Consider the following 8257-nt stretch of genomic DNA (forward strand, 5'->3'; position numbering starts at 1 on the left):
TGTGCCAGCCAGTTACAGTGACTCTATTCTTGTGTGTACCCGTCTGGTAGACATTAAGGAGGGAGGTCAGGTTTTACAAATGGCTTGGAGCCTGTTGAGGCTTTTGATTCCCAAGAAGAAAGGTGTTTTGGAGGCAGTGCTCTTGCAGTGGAGTAAAGATTTGCTTGCTTTTTCATCTAACTCTGAACAGTATTGACGTGAAAGTTTGTATTCCTAGCTCTTCATCTCAAGCAACCATTGAAAGCAATCGATCCTACAGCTCTGCAGTGGAATAGGACTCCTCTAAAAAGATAGTTTATTTTCATGATACAGAAGACACAAGGTAGTGGCATTTGTTCCATTTCTGGCCTTACTCATACTCCATAGGTATGTATGGGCAGGTTACTTAACATCTGGGGTTTTGTTTGTTTGTTTGTTTGTTTGTTTGTTGCTTGAGTACTTAAGAAAAATGTCACCAGCCGAGAATCACACTCACAGCTCCTACAAACAAGTTACTAAATACAACTGACCAGTTACATCATTGTATAGGCAAATACTTTATTTGTGCTTGCAATCACATCTCTTGTTTCTATGGAATTAGGTGCATCCTGCTTAGAAACCCAGGCCTCTTTAAAAAATAAACAAAATATGCTGTAACTGATGGTTTGGTGAAGCAGTTACTCCATGTATTTATTTTTAAAAAAGGGAGGAAAAGAGATAAAGTGCATCCATGAAGAAAGGCCATGAAGCTCAGTTTCCTAATATTTTATAATTATCTTTAGGTGGCAAAGAGAAAAATGCATTAAGACACATGTAGTGTTATGACTTGCACTGACTAAAAGTAGCATTTGCCAAGAGTATTATGTACTGAAAATGACTGTTACTGTTATAATGCCATCAGCCAGAGTAGCTGTGAAGGATTTGTTTTTATGTCTCTGCCTTTAATTTCATTGTGATTTTAAAAAATTCCCATAGAGTGTTGCAGCTGCTCCAGCATTAACAGCCTTGAAATAGAAATGTGTTACTTAGCAAGATACAGCTGCAGAGGAGAAAAAAAAAATCCCCAAAACAACAACCTCAACATTTGGATTGATTAATCTACTAAGATCATTATTCATATTTTAAATTCATGTTGTTTAAACTGAAATCTGTTTGCCTTCCAGGCTTTTTATCTAGTTATATTTTCCCTGAAGTGGTAACAATTTCCAAGATGTGCATAAAAAATGAACACTGCCCAAGCAGCTCAGCAGCTCCTGCCGCTTGTTGGCTCCTACTTGTTTTTCAGTTTCACAAATTGAGCCACCAAAATTGCTCTCTGGAGGCTCTTTATCTACAGTGATGTAAATAACGATTCCTCTTTACTTTGTCCTCTCTGTAGATGCTTCCACCATCTTTGGCCTTTCCTGGATACAGGGGATTTCCTGCCATCATTAATAGAGTTTGGAAAAACATATAGTGGTATTTGCACACGTCTAGGTATATAAGACCTAGGGGAGCAAGAGGAGAAGTTCAGCAGTTCTCAGACTCATTATCACCCACTCCAACACTGCTATTAGAGAGCGCATTTCTGCTCCCATTGCTTTGTCATGAATTTACTATTGTCCTTTGCATTACAAAAGTTTATCTGTAACTCAGACTCTCCTCTGGCACCTTGGATAAGCAAAAGGGAACCTCCCTCACTATTGTCAGAAAAAGGGGGCTCAGAAGAAGTGACAATTTTTTCTTGTCTCAAGAACTCTTATGAAGTGTCTGAGATCTGCATGAGACAAAGGGATAGAGCTCCTTTGCTTGCTGGGCAGGACGAAGCATGGTGCTGATCCCTGCTCATCTGGTAGCTGGGCTCCAAGTGCAGCAGACCCGGCTAGCTCTCCACTTCCCCCGGCCATCACTGGTTTCTCCAGGGACCAACACAGGGTCACCCTACTGCATGGCAGAGGCTACCTACTCCCAGAGTCCTTCTTACCTGCCCCACAGATCTAGAGAGGCCAATAAGAACAACTCTCAGCAAACTTAAAGGTGCTCAGGCACCATCCCCACCCTGTGCTGGGAGCCTTTCTCCCTGCTCCACCTAGGAGCTGGTTGTTTACAAATTAGGGTATGGTGGGTATCTGGCTGGGAGAAACTCAATTTTGCTATTACCTGTAGCTGTAACCGCACACAGGCTTTCACAGATGGTACTGGTGAGATATGGTGAGGCAAGGAAGCAAAAGGATAGGAGAAAGCATCCCTAAGAACATCAGTCTGCGTCAAGCTGCGAGGATTTTCCTTCTGAATCATCCTGTGAGAACTCCCTCTCTATTGCCTCCCACTGGAAGAGGAGAGGAACGTGATTCCTGAAAAATCCTGCGCTACCACAGCGGTGTTCCTGGAAGCACAACATGGGAGCAGACAGCCCCAAAAAACAATGTTTCAGACCTCCTCATATGCTCTGATGTCCAACGGATTTCCTCCTGCAGTCTATAATATTCAAGGATTTTGGAGTACTGTTATCCCTTCTGGTCCTGTGAGGCCATCTAATTTATTGGAAACTCAGAAAACAGGAAATCTGTGGCATTTCCCATCCGTCTCACATTTTTCTTGCTGATGGTATAATTCCATTTTGATGATCAAGAGAGAAATACATCTTTTGGTCAACCGATTATCGTGTAGCATTTAATACTGCTCACATCACTGACTTCTACAATCATGCATTATGCAGCCAAGCGTGCTTTTCCTCCAACATACCACTTACAGAAACCCATCTGGATTAATATTTTATTCCTTATTTTGAAAGAGCTGCCCAAGGTTATCTTATCCTGTCAGACTATACTTTTCCCCCTTCCTAAATAATTCCTTTGCCCTCATATTGTTTCAACCTTTTTATTTAGCAGCTTTTCATTTCTCTCCTAGATAATTTATTCCTTGAAGTACCTCCTCAGTCCTTTTAGTTTGTCTGTTCTTTGTTGATGACATTCATACACCCTAGCTCAAGCAGGCTATAGCAGGTTTTTCTTTTGCTCTCAGAAGTTGCCTGCAGTACTTTAATAAGCCTTATAATCTCATTTTTTGGTAAAAAATGCAGATTCAGTTTACCTAACCTTTCTAAAAACTGCTGTGTGTCTGAGTCATCTCTGTTGCCCTCTGGTACTTTTCTGCAATATCCTTCTTTTGTAAGGTCACCAGAAGGGCATAAACACATCTCAAATGTGACCTCACAAGTACTTAATCAATACCATCGTAATTTCCAGTGGCTTATAATTGATATTAGAATATTAATGTTTCCCAGGATTTTGCATAGTGGTGAGGCTACATTACTTTTCTCTTGAGGTTTCCCCCCACTCAGTCTTCCAGGCTGGCTCTCCTGCATGCTGGGTCAGAGACTTCTGCCATTAACTATGTATCCACTGTCTCCTTATGCAAACCTGGTCATGGTATTTTGAATAGTGCTTCTCTTCAACCTTTCCATATCAGTTGGTAGGAATCCACCTTAGACAAGTACAGCTGCCACTTTCCATATATCTGTCTTCATGTTACCAGGGTCCTTTTGCATTCAGCCCTGTTCCCCAAGAATTTGAACACTTCCAGACTCCAGTGCTGCCTGTGCTGTGATGGCTCCAAATTAGGTATTACTACCTTTGACAGTCTCTCAGAACAGGAGATGATCTGAGTCTCTTTCTTCTGAAGAAACCATTGGATCTGACTAGTGGAGAATTAAGCCCACAGTTGCTGTGACACTGAGGAAAGGAATAAATCTGGGAAAAGAATGAGAAATTACTGAGTTTCAGAAGTTCAATGCTAAATTAACCTATTCCTGATGCCTTCTATAAATTTCAAGAAATTCCTGACCACTCACTTCCCAGCAAACTGCTTCCTTCAAAGAATAAGATCTGTCTCTTTTACTAGAAAATATATTACAGTTTAAAACATGTTTTTTTTTTTTCAAGTGACTTTTGGCTTTTTGAAATCTAAGAGAATGATTCTATATAGAAAAGGAGTAGAACCTATGACCTATTACCATTTACTCCCACAGGTATTAAACCAGGTATCTCCAGCCCCAGCATTCTTGAAGACAAATTTCGACACAGATAAAGGGAATCCCTTTCAGTTTTACAAAGTAATTATGTACATTTATCTAGTCACTCCAGATTGTAGGCTTCAAGTGCTATTAATCTACAAGGCAACCACTTGAGTGTATACATAATGTGCTTTTCTGGCTTTCATACTTGAACAGTAAATACACAGCCATGCACCTGTACACACAGCCTCCCTCTATTCACATAATTACATCCCTTGAGTAGACATGAAAACAGGTATGTGGCTTGTTTTGCAAAGAGCAGCCTGGTTGGCTGGATTAAGAGGTACTGAGTGAGGTTTTGTTCTTACAGAGTGTGTATAAAAAAGCTGCAACCAGGTCACAGGTCTACAGCACATACATAGGTGAAAATATGATTTGTGCTGAGTGTGATTCCTACTCCCAGTCTATAATTACTTCATTCTGAAGTGTACTTGTTATATAATTATCAGGAAGCCTGAGGTGACAGGGCAAAAAAGGACACTGGAAGAGGGGGGAAATGACCTAGGATCTCTTCAAACAAAGGAGCACTTGCTAATTAATTTCACTGGAACTTCCTGATTCTCTTAGACTTACTTATATGACTACTCCAAACTATGCAAGCCTCACAGCAGCTAAGCAGGATTTCAGTGAGCAGTGTTTTGTGGTACTGCAGAATGGCTGAGGTTGGCAGGCTGTATAGTATACCCCACTGCTCAAAGAAGCACAGGAGTGTCAGGAGTGTCTCATCACATTCCTGGTGAAAATCTTTTTCTTTGTTTGAATCAAATGTCTTATAATTTAGTTTGTGCACGCTGTCACTTGTCATGTCATATATTTGTAGACACTTTTAACATCCTTCTCAACTTTCTCTTCTCCAGGCTAAATAATCCTGGGTCTCTCAGCCTCTCCTTTCATGACAGATGTTCCAATATCTTTACCATTTTTGTGTCCCCATCTCCAGGTGGAGGACTCATTGGCAGAATCTACATGCTTTGCTGGGGCCTCTTCAGACCAGGTGAAAGAGTGAGCAGGTACTGCATGCACACACAGGAAAGTTAAACTATACCTCCTTAGGATCCCTCAATAGAAAGGAAGAAACTGCAGTTGCTTTACACTCAGGAATTCCTGAACTAGTTTTTGGATTTGTGCAGTTTGATTTCCTGGAATTTGGTTATGTTTTATTCAGGGATGACTCATATTAAAAATATGTACATTTTTCTAGCTATATTTCTGGGAGCTGAAGACTATTCCTCAAAATCACAGCTGCCCCAGATGAATGCCCTTTCCCTAGTCTCATTTCTTGACTGGCTTGGATGAACATAGCTGCACTCACATGAGTGGATGCTCAAGGAGCTGGGCTATTGAATTTTCTCCCTAACCTCCTCTCACTATTCCCCACTCCTCTTTCACAAACACAAGATTTTTTGTGAGATCCTTAGCTATGGTAATAGCTCATTGCTCCATTAAGCTGTTTGGTTTTACTTATCAGAGCTGCACCATTTGTTTTAAGGGAGCTATGCCAATTCATAATAATTGACGATTTAGTCCCTTTTCTCAGCTCTTGTTAGGGAATATTTCCTGTTAACATTTTTTGATATTTCACTTCTATGGTGCTTGCTGCAAGAAAAGCATTGCTGCAAGAAAAGCATTCTCCCTTCTCCCAGCAATTTCTTAGGGAATAATGGTAAGTAAAACTACCCACTGATAAAGCATACACCTTACTGAAGTTGTCTGGCTTTATCCCTGTCTGGTCAACAGGCAGACTGGTCCAGAGTTAGTTTCCTAGTACCTCAGCACACTCATGAGGCAAGTTTTGTGCAATTTTTTTGATAGTCTCTGTAACTGTCTCAAACTCTTTAAAATTAATCTTTTCTCATTAATTACATTTTGTGGCCTTTATAAGAAAATTAAAGGAATTTTATCTTTTTTAAACCAAATGATATTTTAAAGGTCTAATAAGTAAAATTAAACATGGTATTTAATTTTTCTCTGGTATGCTTATTAAATATTTAATTGAATTCCAGGCTGGGATGGTTGGAAGGAGGCAGATGTGAGCTGCCCTTGAACCCACATAAGTCTTTTATTTGGAAGTCTAGAGGGTTTGTTACTAAAGCAAGCCTTCATACCCCAGCAATATGACACCACTGCTGTTGAAGAAAGTGAATCATAACTCATGAACTCACTCCTCCCTCTGCTAAACCTTGCACTCACCTAACCCCCTCTTGCATCTGGCCTAAGGAGATAGGGGAAGGGACTGACTGTAGCACTGCCACATGTGTACAAATGACTTCCTCCAATCTCTAGGGACCTCCAGGCCAAATCAACCCACTGCACAATGCTGCTGCTTTCCTCTAGTCCAGAGAGATTTTTCATTAGTTCAGCTCTATGGGGCCAAAACCTAATGAATTCATACTATTCTTTGTCATTCATACTATTCTTTGTCATCTTTCTCAATCCCTTATTCTGGAATTCTCCCTGGATTCTGGTGCCAGCCTGGTCCCCTCCAGAGTTGTTCTTTTTCATCTTCTTCCTCCTGTGATGCAGAGCACCAGCTGTAGTGCTGCTTGCACCGGCCATGGTTGCTCACTACTTGGAGGCTGGGAGCATGAAAGTCTGTGATCTCAGGAATGCCAGGTTAGTCCAAAGCAGGCCAGTATATATTTCTTTTTAGCATGCCTGCCATTCATTCAAAGTGTATGAATATGAAATACAGACTGTAATTAACTCACTTGCCAACCACAGTATATACAGATTAACAGTCAGGCTCCACTTGATACTAGATAGAAATCCTTTTATTCTGGAAGGCTGATTTCTATTCAGAATCTATTCCTGGTTGGTTTAGACCTGGTTTTTGGTTTTGGTTGGTTGGTTGTTTTTTTTTTTTTTTTGTCAGCCTTTTTTATTTAATGTACATAGTTCTTCCCTGTGAGGACATGCCTGTAACAATGTCTTGATGTGTAAGAATGTCTTGATACACAGCAATCTGTTCCATCCTCTTCTCCAGATCTGTTCCAGTCTGAAACTCTGCCTTGAATATGTTTGGCCGGTATTCCTAACCAAGTCTCAAGCTTTGTCCAATTACATCAATGCTTCCTTATTTTCCTTAGAAACCTTTCACCCAGCACTTCTTAGGGTATTATTTGTCTTTTTAATGGCTGTATTACATTGCTGGCTCATAATAATTCAGTGATCAAATAGCCTACCTATGTTTTTTTCCTTCTGAGTCATTTCCGACTAACGAGCAGAAGCTTACAGTAGGAGTTCTGTTACTGCTCTCTAAGTGAATGACTTCATACTACTTAATTTTATTTTTTTTGTTTTCGAGCTCTTTTTACTCAATATAGTGGTAGCCTTTTTACTGACCATGACTTTCAACTGTGCATCTGTTATTCACTTCTGCGTACAACAGCTCCTCATATCAAGGTCATCAAGATACAGTGTGAGATTGGTTTCAATTGCAGCTGTTAAGGGCTGACACTAAGCAATGTCCCACCACAAATGTCTTCTGCACAGAGATACAGTTGCTTCATTCCCTTTATGAAGTTCTCTTATAACTTTAAAGCTGTCCAGTTTCTCCAGTTAAACTCCTATCTTTCTGTATCATATCATATTAAATGCACTACCAAAGCCCAATTAGTAAAAGCCAGTCATTGCCTTGAAAAGTAAAACCCCCTGCTGCATTTTCTTTTAAATTTATGTCACTATCTCTTCATTCTAAAATATCTTCTTTAACCTTGCATAGCATAAAGGTCAGGCTAGCACATTCCTCTACTTGAAAAATGAAAAGTACCTAGGGTGTGCAGTTGGTTAACTGTGCATTCATATTATATATTGTTTATAATCTAGATGCAATGTCAGCACTTAACAAGTAAGAATGAATTCTGGGTGCTAGAGTTATGACTGTCATCTCGAGAAAATATCAGAAACAGGCAGAATAAGCTAGTATTAAATGCTAAATCATATGACAGCTCATGAGTTCACCTTTCACCTCTGGGAAGCTGGATTTAATAGAAATCCATTGCAGGGAGAAAAATATTGCTTCATCTCAGCCCTTCTGCACTTCTGCACACCTTGGGCAATTGGGGATGCATGTTGTTGGGGGAGGCATGCCAAAGCCAGCTGGCGAGTTCTTGCAGATACTGCAGCTTGCACAGGGCTGCCCTCTCTGAAGACTGATACCAGGGCCTGCCTGGCCACATGAGTTTGAAAAGAGATGCTGCACTTAGATGCTGATGCTGCACTTTA

Source organism: Indicator indicator, chromosome 5, assembly GCF_027791375.1.
Source record: "Indicator indicator isolate 239-I01 chromosome 5, UM_Iind_1.1, whole genome shotgun sequence".
Lineage (NCBI taxonomy): Eukaryota > Metazoa > Chordata > Aves > Piciformes > Indicatoridae > Indicator > Indicator indicator.